Source organism: Halichoerus grypus, chromosome 3, assembly GCF_964656455.1.
Source record: "Halichoerus grypus chromosome 3, mHalGry1.hap1.1, whole genome shotgun sequence".
Classification (NCBI taxonomy): domain Eukaryota; kingdom Metazoa; phylum Chordata; class Mammalia; order Carnivora; family Phocidae; genus Halichoerus; species Halichoerus grypus.
This window is the reverse complement of record NC_135714.1, coordinates 155,987,845-156,002,818: the sequence shown is the minus strand read 5'-3', so window position 1 is coordinate 156,002,818 and position 14,974 is coordinate 155,987,845. Positions and strand designations below refer to the sequence as shown.

Genomic DNA, 14,974 nt, shown 5'->3' with positions numbered 1-14,974 from the left:
ACAGACAGGCAACTTGGTACTTGACAAAATGAAATCTAAATGGATTTTCCATGTTCCTGAAATTTCTCTCTGAGCACCCAATTACTTTATTGCAAGTATTTTGAATAGACTTTTTAAAAAATATGTTGTGTGATTTTTTTTCCCCCTCTTATAGGATGCAGAACATAATGTAAACTTTCCTTCGTGACTTACAAAATAGACAATAATTACTGTGCTGCGCTGGGTAATAAAGGGGTGCCCTCAGGAGTTAGCGCAGTATGTAGGGTTGTTTGTCTCTGTCCTGTAAATGGCCACAGATGCCTGTGTTTTAAGCGTTCTTGCATTTGCTAGGCACTTCGTTTTTTCTTTCTTTTTTAGAGGCGCTTCTTGCTGCTAACAGCCAATCTGCCTGTAGCAGCCTGCTCTCAACGCCGCTTGATGCTTCCTAGTGTGGGCTAGGCACAGAGAGCCAGCTGCATTTGTTAGAATTGCAGATGTCAGTAGTGCAAGACAAGGTTCATATGGCCATGCCATTGCTTCAGAGCTTATCCATAGGCTGTGGGGACCCGGCGAGCTCCCTCACAGGTGGGAGTGAAGGATTGAGAGCCAAGAAAGCCAAAGTCACAGAAGTCATGGAGCTGGACCGAACTGGGCAGGGCAGCAGGCAGGCTCCATTTCCACACGGGCACCCTGCACGAGCGCCCTGCAGCCCACTGCCCTGCAGCCATCCTGGGGAGCTGCGCAAGGCCAGACAGCGGTGCCCGGAGCTGTGGAAATTGCCCTCCCTCTGTGGCACTGAGACTCTGCCTGTTGTCTTTAAAAGGAAAATAAAAACATTCTTCTGACTTCTCCATCTGCCCTCCCTCTTGGGTCCCCAAATTAATTTCTTAATGGATTTAATATGGTTTTATTTTTCCCGAAGAGATTCACTTTGGATTACGTCCAGGAATCCATTTTTTTTTTTTCCTCCATGGAAAGATTTCATTTATTTTAACTTTTTCACTGTGAACATTTTCAAACACAATGTGAGAGAGAACAGTATAATTAACCCCCACCTACCCATCATTCAGCTTACATCAGTAATCAAATTTGCTATTTTTGTCTCACTTCTCCCCTCCACATTTGGGGGAATGGGTATGGTGGAGTATTTTAGGTAAATCCTCCCCCCTCTTTTTTATAGTAGGCTCCACACCCAGCGTGGAGCCCAACACAGGGCTCGATATCACGATCCTGAGATCATGACCTGAGCTGAAATCGAGTCAGACGCTCAACCGACTGAGCCATCCATTCGCCCCAGTGATGGAGTATTTTAAAGTAACCATTATTTTTATTTCAGGAACACATTTTTAAAAGTTGCAACAGGATATAATACCTTCCATTTATTGCCAGCCATGGCACTAGCAGGGAAATTTACATGTGTTATTTCTAGTCCTTCTGACAACCCTGTAGTAAGTTATTCCCATTTTATAGATGAGGAAATTGAGGTTCTGCCTTAATTTAGAGACAAAAGAAAATAGGCTGAGTGATAGTATATTAGAAGTACATTTGAAGCTATGGTGACAGAAAAGCCCCAAATGCAGCAACGTGAAAAATTTAAATTTCTCATGTAAAAGTTCAAGTTGGCCCAGACCATGTCTAGGGCTAGCATTGTGGCTTGATGGCACTAGGGACCCAGACTTCATTTCTCAACACCACAGACCAAGATGGTGGCTCTGGGTTCCATCATTCGGTGCAGGTGGAAAAGGAAATGGTGGAGGCTTGCCCCTTCCCTTGACGGCATGATCCTGAAGCTGCACACATAACTAGCACTCACCAACCATTGCCCAGAACTTAATCACTGGCCATACCTGCAAAGGAGACTGGGACATGCAGTCTTTATTTGGGGCAGCCTAGGACCAACTAAAAATCAGGGATTCTATTATAAGGGAAGAAAGGAGGACAGCCAGCTGTGCCTTCATGAATGGAATAGAGTCCTTTTGAAGTCAAGGGCATGGTTTTGAGGTTTGGGGTTTTTTTTGTCGTTTTTGGGGGGAGTTGGCCTCAACTGTGGTTCATTTAGCAAACCCAGTAGTGCCTGGTTTAATTAGAGGTAGGTGTCCTTTGGTGATGAAGGATTTCAGTTATTTAATCCTTGTGCCCATGACTTTTTTCTTTGTTCATTTTTTTTTTTTTTGCTCAGAACACTTATAACCATACTATTCTTTTAAAATGAAATGTATTCTGATTTTTTTTTTTTTTAAGTAGGCTCCATGCCCAGCACGGAGCCCAATGTGGGGCTTGAACTCACAACCCTGAGATCATGACCTGGGCTGAGATCAAGAGTCAGACGCTTAACCAACTGAGCCACGCAGGCGCCCAAAAATGAAATGTATTCTAATAACAAATTTACATTACGTGATTTCATTCCATTATCCATAATAGACTCCGATGACGTATCATTACATGCCAATAATGGGTTTATATTCAGCCCTGCTCTGGGTGGCTGTGGACAAATTATTTACCTTTTCCAAGCCTCCTTTCTACAAAATAGGAATACTGTTATTTACCTCAGTGAACTGTTGTGAAGGCCCATTAGGTGACGGATGAAAGTTCCAGTCACAGTGAACACTTGATTGTATCCGTATAACAGATACCTAGGTAATCACTCCCCACTAAACCTACCCTATTTAATTCCTATTTTCTTTCTTTTTCTTTTTCTTTTTCTTTCTTTCTTTCTTTCTTTCTTTCTTTCTTTCTTTTTCTTTTTCTTTTTCTTTCTTCCTTTCTTTTTCTTTCTTTCCTTCCTTCCTTCCTTCCTTCCTTCCTTCCTTCCTTTCTTTCTTTTCTTTCTTTCTTTCTAAGTAGGCTCCACAACCAACGTGGGGCTTGAACTCACAATCCTGAGATCAAGAGTCGCATGTTCTACCAACTGAACCAGCCAGGCGCCCCTAATTTCCATTATTTCTAAAAATAAAATCATAGCATGTTATAGCACAATAACATAATAATCACCATAGTATGCATATTTTCATACTTATCAGTTAATTGGGGCATCACAGTACCCTGTGAAATAGGTTGGGGAGGTATTTCTTATTCCTCTAGTCTCCTAGATTAGGAAATACAAACTCAGAGAAATGGATTCGCCTGGCCAAGGTCACGTTCTTCCCTCTTGACCGTCTCCTTCCCGTGTACATCTAAACCGGCTCCGTTGGCTACCATCTTAAAATTTAGAACGCACAATGAGATGTCGGTAGAATTTTAAAAGACCATTTACATAGAATTCTAGGCTCCTGGAAGCATTTCTGATAGGTTTTTTTAAAAGGCAGGTAACAGGCTGACATGTGTGACCCTGTCACCTTAACTTTTCATGACTGATACTGGACAGGACATAGGGAGACCTACAGGCACAGTATCCATCCCAGGGAGTTTCCCAAGGTCTCTTTCATAAATAAAACCTATTATCCTACGATGCTAGGAACTAGGTTTCAGAGCTTTAAAGAAATATCTGTGAAGCATTCAACATCCTCTGAAAATTTTGAAAATCTGAAAACTTTTCTCGAATGAGGGCCCGATTAGATTGTAGTTTAAGGATTTGGCCACAGGGCGGCAGCATACACAAACTCACCTTTCCTTAAACCTGTTTGGATTAGTTTTCCTCCTTAGTTCCCACTGCCTCCAGCCCAACACAGACCCTCAACAGCTAATGCAAGTATCTAACTTTCAACTGCTCAACATTCATCTCCTCATTCCCATGCACAAGAACACGGAGCCTCCATTTTCCGAAGCCCTCTGACAATCTGCTTGTGGTGCGGTCAGTTGGTCCGTTAGTCTTCCCCACACTTTGCCTGCTAACTCCAGTTTACCCGTCCCACTTGCCTGATCACCCCGAGCCCTAGCCAAGGTCTCCCCTGACACCTTCTGACTGCTTTGCGGGTTGCCAGCATTACCTGGTGCTGGGGACAGCATGAATGGGTGAATGGGATGAACCAGGGGGAGCTCCTGCAGCTGTGGCTATGAGCTCCCATCCGATGGGTTGTCAGTTGCCTTGGTTGGGCAGGTGGGCCCCAGGCTCAGAGATTCTGATTGTCAGTAAACCCGAAGTGCCATCCAGGTATCTGCATTTTAAAAGATACAAGTCATCCGTCCTCTGGTCACACTTTGAGAAACATTGACTTTCTAGCTTTGTGGCCTTGGACAATTTAAGGAATCTTAAGTCTTGGTTTTCTTTTCAGAGAATGGGAGAAATTAAATGAAATCATGTCAAAGGAATGCTTTCTTAGCAACACTGGATGGCATTTAGACATGCTCACCAAATGCTGGATTTTCCTATTGTTCTCCTGGGATGGCTGAGTTTGGAGTTAGTGGATAAGGTTGTACTGGGGGGGCCATCATGTATCGGCTGTCACCTATGGCAGCACAACTCAAGGGGGCGCCATCCTCAGAGACGACCCTGTGAATAGCATGTTCTAGAACTGTGGGAGATCCCAATCCTTCACAGGACCCAGAATGAAGAAGTTTGGGGCAGGGGCTCTGGAGAGGAACTTTGAGGATGTGGGGAACATTGAGGACACACCAGCTTTCTGACCTTATGCTAAGTCCTGTTCACCTCCTCCTACTCAGGGGGAAAGTCTGGAATTTTTCTAGCAACAGGGGGAAAAGGGTTTCTAAGTGCCCTTGAGTCACTGCCTTGCATTTCACTGCCCTGCTTGCCTGAGTAAAGAGGTGAACCAGCCTCTTTGTTTGGGCAGGGAAGTCAGCTGATATGGAGATGGGGCTGGGTAAAGGCTGCCCAGCTTCTGTGACAATTCTTGTGCTGCCGTCTGGTCCTGCCCTATCACAGCACAAGCACCTGGATCGGTTCTGCCAAAGCCCTTGGTGATATTCACCTGATCTCCAGTGCCCCATCAAGTGGTTGGGGCCACTTTAGGACAGGGAGAGACCTGGAGGGGCCCAGCTGCTGAGATTATGGGAGCCAGGTAACCATCTCCCACTCTGAACCCTACCTGGAGGCTAGAGAGGAAACACCAGCCTCTTAAGTGTGGCCTCCAAAAGTCTGCAAGCGGAGTGCGAGGAGGAGGGGAGGGGTGGGAGGAATTAGGAGGGGTCAGCCGCTCACAGGGCACGCCCACGGCCACGGCCGAAGACCCCTTTGGGGCTCCGGAGATGGGTCCCCAGGTGGGCACGTGCAGCTCAGGGAATTGGTGGCGGCGTCTATTTCAGGGTTTATGGTAAGAGGCTGGAGCCGGCAGACACTCAGCACCGACAACACACCCCACCCTTTAAGGAAGTGAGGAGGAGAGCAGCAGGGGTGTGGTTAACTGGGAGGAGGAGAGGGGAAAACACAAACCTGTCAGCCCTGTTACTCAGCAGAGGCCTCCGCGGCGGCCGCGAACCCCCTACCTGCCGCAGCCCCCGGGCCCACCTGTACCTGCGCTGCGCAGCCGGCGCCTCACCTGGCCCAGCCAAGGAGCCGTCGGAGTCGGAGCTTCTGTCGGCGTGAGTCCCCTCCCGCGACCCGGGCCGAGCGCCCAGCCACAAGTTGGAGGCTGGCCGGGGTGGTAGGGGCTGGAAGGGGGGGGGATTCCGAGACTGTGCGTACCTGGACACCTGGACGGAAGCGGGAGTTCTTGCAGAGGGACTGGGTGGCCGGAGCCGCGGGTGCGCTGCACGCCCAGCTTGCTAGCCTTCCCCCGGGGCAGAGCGATTCTATTTTTGGAGTTACTTTGACACTGAAGGGTGTTTCTCCCGCTTTGTCCTCTTAACGTATTCTGGGAGGGGATGTTGGGGGCGATGATGAGAAGGCACAAAATCGCCACCTGCCTCTAAAGGTCAGATCAGAGAGCAACAGAGCAGGGCTTTCAGAATCCAGCTTCAGGAGCTGCCTCTGAGCTGCTCCCTGCCCTCCCCACTCTCCCCTCTCCCCATGCCCTTCAGCACCCCCACCCTGGTCGTATTCCCAGCACACCCCATTGCTCTGGCATGGACTTCCTGCCCCCCAGAGGGCATCTTCTAAATCAAGCCCTGACTGGAAGCAAGCCGGGTTCCTTGAGCGGCATAGAGGCAGAACTCTAGGGTGTGTGTGTGTGTGTGTGTGTGTGTGTGTGTGTGTGTGTTTGGGGGTTAAAGTTAACACTGATTGCTGCTCACTGGTCCTTTGTGAAACTACCTTCTAAATTCCACAAAAGGGTTAAGTTCTGTGCTGCCTTCTCTGGCTGTCAGGCTGTGCGTGGGCAAAGCCTTGGGTGGGTGAACAGGGAACATATGGGTGATGTTCTGAGCCCACCGAGCCCCACCACCTGCCCTAACCCTCAGCCATCTGACACTGGCGTCTCCCCACACCCCAAACTTGGGGCTCAGTCCAATTAGGTTCCCTTAAAGGGGCCAAGGGGAGAAGGGGAGCAGAGTTTGCACACAGAGGGGGCATGTGCCAGGAGGATTTGGAAGCTGAGGAGAAGTTTCCGCTGACCTGTAGCTAGACGTGAGCCCCCGGGGACAGTGGGTATGGCATGACCAGGTAAGGGGCACGAGGAGACCTCTCTGAGCCTTGACTGCTCTCTCCTCACCTGAGTCCAGGCCAGGACGTGCCCTTGTGGACCTAAGCCCCAGCCTTTCACAACTCTGAGGGAGGGAAAGGAGGCAAGAGATGAAAAAGTGAGTAAGGATAGAAGGGAGGAAGGAAGCAGTCACATTCAAGAGACGAGCTCTGCCTGGACAGTCTCCATCCATCCGTTCATTCATTTAATAAGCATCTGCTGACTTACTACCTGAGGCTACATGTCGGTGCCAGGTGTGGGGACGCAAGGATGCTTGTGACCCACCCCCGCTCTCTGGAGCAAGCAGCGCGGTGGACAGCAGATGCTGCGTGCTGCAGTATGGGAAGGGGCAGGGATCAGGGTGTCAGGGAAGACTTCCTGGCAGAAGCAACTCCAAGTGGAGACCCTAAGGATCAATAGGAAGTGGCCAGAGAGTGGGAGAGAGGGAAGAAGGCAGGCACAGAACACAGCAAAGCGCTAAGACCTGAGGCCAGAAGCAGCATGACACATTCAGGAAACTGAAAGTAGCTCAGCATGTTTGGAGCATGGAGAGTGCAGGGGCGAGGTGAAGCTGGGGTGGGGGGGTGGGGAGGTAAGTAGAGACAGCTCCAGAAGGGCCTGCTCAGGCTGCCATGGCAACTCCCATTGGAGCAACACTTGGGACCTAGAGCCAGGCAGGAGACTTCCCAGCATGCCTCTGACTCTAGGGTGGCGTTGCCAGATTTAGCGAATAAAAACACAGGACACTCAGATTTGAATTTCAGATAAGCCATGAATATTTTTCAAGTATAAGTATAGCCCGTGCAATATTTGGGACATACTTATACTAAGACATTAGGTATTGTTTATGTGAAGTTCAAATTTAACTGGATATCCGGTACTTTATCTCGCAACACTCTTCTAGAAGGAAGGTGAAGATGCTCCCGTGCTGGGAAGTGAAGGATGGGCAGTGCCCAGGTACCAGGAGAACAGTCTTCAGGGCATATTTATCTTGTAACCAATCCTCCTGGATTCCAGTTTGGGACTCCTTCACTGACTGACCATGTTATTTCTTTATAAAAAAAAAAAAAAAAAAAAAATCCTTGGTCTGCATGTTTATCTACACAGCTGAAGGACTGTGATGCCTCAGAAAGAGATTGGGCTTTGGAGCCTGTTGGACCTGGATTCAAATCCCCTCTTGGCCAATTGCCCACTGTGAAGCTCCATGTAAACCACTTAGCTCCTTGGAGCCCTGGAATCTCTTTTCTGAAAGAATTCAGGAATAACAGGTTGTTGGGAGGATCTGTGATAATGTATGTAGATTGCCTAGTGAGCGGTCAAGAAAAAGTGGCAATATTAATTTTTGTAACCCCTGCACAGGGGTGACCAAAGGAGTATCCACAAAGTGCTTGGGGCTCATTGATTTCTGTTTATATTTATCGAGCACTCAGAGGTCCCCGGGGAAATAATGTGGTAGGGGTCCTGCTTCTAGTGAGAGAGTGGGTTAGCTCCTAAGCAGAGAGGGAGAGCCTGAATTGTTTTTCTCAGTTCTACCCTTCCCTTTGCATGTGACCTGTTTCCAGGGGAGGAGATCCTCAGCTCTCCTCTTGGAGGAGGGTAGTGCGGGGTTGCAGGGCGGGGGGGGGGGGGGTGGCTCAGGGCAGAATTAACGGAAGGAAAATGTGAATGAATTACAAGAGAACCCACATAAAACAGCTAGAACAGCGTCTGGCACAAACATATGCACTATAAAATTTGACTGCCATCATTCCCATTTTTACGAGTACCTTCTTAGAAAAATAGACTCATTGCAGCAGTAGATGAAGTAGGGGTGCCGTGTGAACCATGTTTTGACTTTAATGGGAGAATCTGTGAGAGCAATTTAGGGGCCTCCTAAAAGGGAACCGGAGGGAGTTAAGAATTTGTTAAGAGAAAGAGGAAATGGAAATTGTGTTCCCCTTGTGGGGACCGTGGAGTTAAAAATGGTCCCTTTCCAATGGCTGAAACTCCCCATCCCCCTACCCAGTGGTGAGTGTTTTGTCCCCACTCTTTAGAACAGCACCCGCCAAACAGTGTTCCGAGAAACTCTATGCCATGAGATAGTTATGGGTGTTCCACTGGTGAAATGTTCAGATGAGCTGGCTCTTGGAGATTTGTCACGTGTCTTTGCACTGTCAAGGTCCTGCAGAAAAAGACTTCTGTATCACTGGGTCTTCTAGCATTCTGTGGCTTTGACTCTAGAACCCTGGCAGGGGTGGGGGGAAACCTATTATTGTCTCAAAGGAAATAGCATTTCATAGCTAGTGACTGTTGATGTGGGCGCAGTTCTGGGACCAAGCAGGTCTTTCAGAAGACATTATTCAGCCCATAACTCTAGCCAGGAGGGATCTAATTTATCCTAGACTCAGCAGTGTCCAACTTACGGAGGATCTTCAGGGACTGAGTGCTGGGGCACAGCTGGCCCTGCGTCACATATCCCCCATGGACACAGACCCCTACCCGTGTCAGACAAAACCTTCCTACCGCAGCTTACACCCATTTCTTGTGGGTCAGAAAAGCCTGGGAAGAGGATGTCTCCTAGCAAGTGGCCCTCCGTGGTTTTGGCAATGGCTCCATGTGTCCTGAATACTGCTAAGGCAAGCACACTGATGGTGAGGAAGGGAAGGGAGGGAGCGTACCCTAGGGTAGACCTTGAGTGGTAGATCTCTACCAGCCCCTACATTTCCCCCTGCCCAGGAGTCACGGGCGCTGGACCGCGTGGCCCTGGCCTCCCAGATGGATGGGGCTCTGAGGTGGTCACACACGGGTGGCTGGAGATACCCAACGGCTGGCATGCTCGGGGCTCTGCAAGTATGATAATTAAGAGAAGTTCTTGCTGGCTTGGTGATTGGGGCTTTCTCTTAGACTCTGTGTGGGTTCTAGGGTAAAGGGGGAGGAGCAGGGATGGGGGCAGTGGCCTGTCACGCGCACAGGGCTGGTAGTCTGGTGGTAAGTGCAAAAGCTTGGAGTCAGTCGGCCGGGGTTCCAACTCCAGCTCCCGGACTCCCTAACTTGACGTTAGGCAAGTCCCTTGGCCTGGTCATCCTCATCTGGAAGACGGGGGTGATTGAGGGGGCCGGGTGAGCAGGCGTGTACCAACCCGCCTGGCCTGTTTCAATATTTTACCGTCCCAGATGGCCTTATGCACCAGCTTCCTAATAACCTCGACTGAATGCAAAAACTTGGTCCTTCAACTGGCACATGGTTGGTGTTGAGTAAGTGTGGCTCTCCTTATCGTTATATTTTTACACTTAGGGTTAATCTGAGTGGGTGGGAAGCCCCTGAGGAAAAAGGCCATCCTCAGAGGGCGGCACTCGGGGCTCCTCCTCCTGCGTGCTGTCTCCCTGACAAGCATCATTTCTCCAGCAGTATTTGCTTCTTGCCCCGCACCCCAGCCCCCCTGCCCTGCATCTGATGAACAGCCAGCCCTAATGAGCTCTTGAGCCCAAGAGACTTTTTGTGACTGCCCATCAGACACTGGAGTCCGCATGGTCACTTAAGCAGACAGGCTTCCCGAGCTGAGCTGGTGGCTTCACTTTCTGGGGTTCTCGGCACCCTGAACAAAGCTCTGAGCTGTGCGAGGGGGTGGCAGTGGGGGAGGGGACCGCTTTTTGAGTCATTCTGCTGTTTCCCAAGGGATAATTATTACTCATGATGACAGTTTGATTAAGAGAGCAGGCTGGAGGCTGCAAATTCCAATGCCCTTTTTACCTAGACACGATGGGCGGATGGATGGGAATGCAGCATTTGTTTTCCAGGTAGGCTATGGGTGGGTGGCAGGAAAGGATGCTCCTCTGGTTCCCAAGGCCTCCCCCAGCCCTTCCCTTTCCCCAGTACAAAGGGAACTGCTGCTTTCATAAGGCAGCTGGGCAATGCGATTAGAACTAAGATCAACCACTGCCAACATCCACGGAAGGGTGATCCTTCCCCTTTTCTATCTCGAAGCTACAAGTTCACTAACATTTTCCTCCTCTCCAGTGCCCTTCTTGCCTTTTCTCTCTTGAAATCCAGCAGCAAAGATTCTGGTCACATCACTCACTAGCCAGGGGGGCTCAAAGGAACACCCTGCGCCCAGTGTTTAGAACTTGGCACTGGCTTTAATTGTTGTCTCCCTTTCGGTTAGGCCAATTCTCCCAGCAGCTTTGAGGGCATAGGACTGACCATCCCCCTTTCCTGTGCCCCTTCTCTCTCTGAGGGTCTGCCAGCCACCTGGCTCTCTCAGACTCCCCCAGCTGCTGTCCTTATGGGACACCCGAGGGTCCAGGCGGCTCCTTGAAGTCCTGCTGGGAATTCTGCCTTGAGTTTAGGCTTTGCTCCTAGGGGATGGGGAGAGGCAGGGATCCATTTCCTACCTGCGAGAGAACAGCCCCTCCTCTGGTCCTGGCCCCTGGAGCATCACATCTTTTCCTGGTTTCTAAGTTATGGAGTTGGCCCCGCCCCCTACTTCCTCCCTAGCCTCAAGCACATCTCCGTTCTCCAGGTGCATTTGCGGTGGGACCCTAGCTCCTCTCTCTTAGGTAGGTTTCCACTCTCCCCACCCCAGGTTCCTGCTCCAGGCAGGTTCCCAGGGATCTGACGCTCGGAAGGCGCCCTTACTAGCAGTTGCTTACCTTCCCTCCACTACTTACAGGGACATGGGGCACCGAGGTACAGTGATGCCCATCTAGGCAGTCCTTAGTGGCTGTCCTGGGCTTGAGTTCCCAAGCCCCCAGCGCAGGCAAGCTGGGAGCCTGGGTTAGTGGAAAGAGGATCAGGAGTCAGAAGACATGGCCCCAGCGTAGATTCCGCCACTCGCTAGCTGTGCGACTTCGGGCTTGACTCTTCCAGACCTCACCTTTCTCACTTGAAAATGAAGAAAAAGGACAGCGTCCCTGATAAGATCCTCCAGAGAAATCCCGGACATGGGTGAAAATGCCCCAGAAAGCACCCCGGGCACTATCCCTGGAGAGATGAAGAGTGGCGGGTTAGAGAGATGTGGGTCTGAGCTTTGACTCCGTCACTATCTCGCTGGGTGACATTGCCCCACAGAGCCTTAGTTTTCTCATTTGTAACTCGTTCTGGAGATTTGTTTCCTCTTTCTCCCCTCTTCACCTCCTTGACTCTCGGGGTCAGTCTTTCTTTACATGGAAGGATTTTATCTTTTCTCAGTAAGTTTACAGCCTGGTCGGGAGGTAGTAAATAAAGATACTGAACTGTAAGACGAGATGGGGACTTGCAGTGCCATAAAAACTGCACCCATGAAGTGTGATGATGTCAGAGGATGGAGAGGTTATTTCTGTCGGGGGAGTCTAGGAATGCTTCCTGGAGGAAATGGCATTTGGAAAAGCTCTGAAAGGATGGGTAGGGGATGACCGTGGAAACTTGGGATGGTGCTTGTGGTCAGAGCAGAGTGTAAATAAAAGCAGTGAGGCGGGAAGGCCTAGTTTGAATGAGTCATTTTGGGTGGAGCCAAGGGTGTCAAAGGACAATAAAGATAAAGGGCAGAATGTAAGATAAGGCTTGAACCTGGCAGCTGAAGAGTTTGGACTTTGTTCTGAAGGCTGCAGAGAGCTGGTGGGAGTGAAGGGGGGCCTGATCAAACTTGAGCAGTAGCAGGTAAAGTGGATCCGAGAAAAGAGAGCTTGACGTTTCGGGAGGAGCAGGTAGGACATGTTATAACAGTTCATGTCTTAAGAGTCTGGATAAATTGTGTAATTCAGGATGATTTGGGGGTCCTGGAGATATCTGCTAGTCAACTGGAGGCTTCTCCATTCTCTGAGTGGAAACTGGTCCTTAGTTGAATTGAAAAGATGTAGCGTTGGGGCACCTGGGTGTTATAGTCAGTTAAGCGTCTGACTCTTGGTTTCGGCTCAGGTTGTGATCAAGCCCCATGTCAGGCTCCTCGCTGAGTGTGGAGAATGCTTGAGATTTTCTCTCCCTCTCCCTCTCCCTCTGCCCCTCACGCTTGTGCTCTCTCTCTCTCCCTCTAAAATAAGTAAATAAATCTCAAAAAAAAAAAAAAAATAGATGTAGGGTTTATGGTAACATCAAATTGTTTAGGTTATAGCTATAATTTGCCATTCTCCTTAATCCTCTCCTTCTTCTGGGTCCTTGATTCACAGATAAGCCCTTTCCCGCAGACTTCATCTTTGCTAGGTATGCACTAAGTGTTAGCCTGTCTCCAAGCCTAATGACAACCTCTATACGGCAGCCTCCTGGAGAATCAAGGGGCAACACGCACTTAGATCTGCTGCCCCCACCTCCACTCTCATCACTTCACATGACTCCTGGGCTCTGCATCCAGCCAGACCCTCCTCCCTTCAGCCCCCCACTTCCAAGAGTCTGTAAGACGTTTCCACTCAAGCAATTCACCTTAAGTGCTACATGTCGGAAACCAAATTCATCAGTTTCTCACACCAAACCATCTCTTCCTCCAGGCAACCCTCCCATTCACACACCTGTCATTCTCCTAGACACCCAGGTCAGAAACCTTGAAGTTCTCTTCCCTTTCTCCTCTTCTCTGCTCATATCTTACCTATCACTAATCCTGCAGACTTCTTCTTCATGCCTCTCATTCCTGTCTTCCCTTTTACCCCCTGGCTCCACTCTAGCCCAGGCCAAGCTGATTAGCTGATACCCCCTGATATTACCTAGGAGCCTCTCCCCTTCTTCCAGTTCCCTCAGAAGCTCCCAGGCCTCTAGACACATCCTGATTCCTTCAATTTGCTCTTTGGTGCCATGCATAATGAGACCTCTGTCTACCCTTCTAACCCAGCCCTGCCCCCATACTTTCCAAGTAAGCCCTTCACCCTCGATAGCATGATATGCTCTCTGGGCCCCATCAAACCTTTGCTCAAGTCCTGTGTTCCTGCCCCCAGCCCTGTCCACCTTCCCCAACCCGACTCCTCCTAGAGCCTCCATGCATGACCCCTGGGAAACCTGTTGCTCCCCCCGCCCCCCACAGCAGCCTCAGGGCTTCTTTGCATCCCCTGATCTACCAGAATTTATCAGCTCATCCCAGTGTGAAATTCTGGGGCAGGGAGGTGCTCTTCATTTTGTTCTCCTTCTTAACTGCCTCAGATGCCCAGGATGGGAGGTTCCGTTTCCCTCCTTCCCTGCACACCGGTGCCTGGCTCACCGGGCTAGGTGGGGTCTTCCTCATTCCCTGTGCTGGCATGACAACAGTCAATTGTAACAGCAGGGACCACATTCTTCCCAGGGGTCAGGATGCGCTCCTAGCTTCTTCTGAATGTGGAGGTTTCCTAGAGCCCAGGGACTTAGAGCAGGAGCTCAATAATCTCTTTATAAGCTGCTCCCGTGTTTCTCTAATCCATGGATCCTTGCCTTTCCCTTCTCCCTTATCCTCCTGCGTATTGAGCTCATATAGGCCAGACTGAACCACAGGAGAAAGGGTGTAGGAAAAGCAGGGAGCCTTGGTCGAGGGTGAAATTGCCGTGGGAATATGGAAGAGAGGTTTGCAAGGGACAGGTTGGCGGTTTTAGAACCCCGGACTTCGACCTACCTGTGCACAGGCATAGGGCTTGCCATGGTCACTGCTCTTAGCTTTCTGGATCCTGCAGTCCCAAGATTGGAAAACACTTAGTACGCATCAGCTCCTTTATCTCCAGAGAGTGGCCCCCCCTCCGTTGGTCCGAGGGTACCTCTGAGTCCTCTCCCTCTCTCTCTCTAAGAAAAACCCTTCCTGCTCCTGTTTGCTAAATCCTTAGCCCCCAACCTGTGTTCCCTCCCCGGGAGAGGCCTGAGGGACAGAGAGAGCCTTGCTCTGGGACGGGGAGACCTGGGTCTGGTCACTGGCTGCTGTGTCACTGCCCTGCCCCATGATCTTGGGTGAGTCACCTGGTCAGCCTGCTTGAGTTTCAGGGTTCTCATTTGCTCATACAATAAGGAGGTCTGGGGACTTGTTAACTAGTGAAGAGCTTTCTTCAAAATGGATCTCAGGCGAAAGCCCTGTGTTAAACCAGGTAAAAGTAGACCCTCTCGGGGTCAAAGTGGGGAGGCAGGTGCCTGTCGGGTCCTCAACCCTCTTACACAGTGGTCCCGGGGCCCTCCCTGCGTCTCCTGGGGCTCAGGTCATCTTGGATCCTTTCCAGGCCTCCAGTTCTTGAGGTCCTGATTGTTTATGTGTTTTGGGGCCTAGAGAATGGGTCCAGATTCAAGTAGATTCCATATAGAATGATCTCAGAGTAAGGAATCCAGCCCGGGCCTGGCATGTGTGTGCGCAGGGGTGGCAGGGAACTGTATACATGAACGGCCTGAGACAAGATGAAGAAATTTCCCCTCTGAGGGCGCCTGGGTGGCTCAGTCGTTAAGTGTCTGCCTTCGGCTCAGGTCATGATCCCAGGGTCCTGGGATCGAGCCCTGCATCGGGCTCCCTGCTCAGTGGGAAGCCTGCTTCTCCCTCCCCCACTCCCCCTGCTTGTGTTCCTTCTCTCGCTGTGTCTCTCTCTGTCAAATAAATAAATAAA

General features: G+C 50.1%; 1 protein-coding gene across 3 annotated transcripts in view; it reads left to right on the top strand.

Annotated features, from left to right (window-relative positions):
* The first annotated feature begins 5,273 nt into the window (after positions 1-5,273).
* PTK2B (protein tyrosine kinase 2 beta) overlaps positions 5,274-14,974 on the top strand; it is a 123,117-nt gene continuing 113,416 nt past the window's right edge. For all 3 annotated transcript variants that reach the window (XM_078069487.1, XM_078069488.1, XM_036104430.2), the window contains exon 1: positions 5,274-5,454. The gene's annotated coding sequence lies outside the window, so the exon portion shown is untranslated. The remainder of the gene's footprint in view (positions 5,455-14,974) is intronic.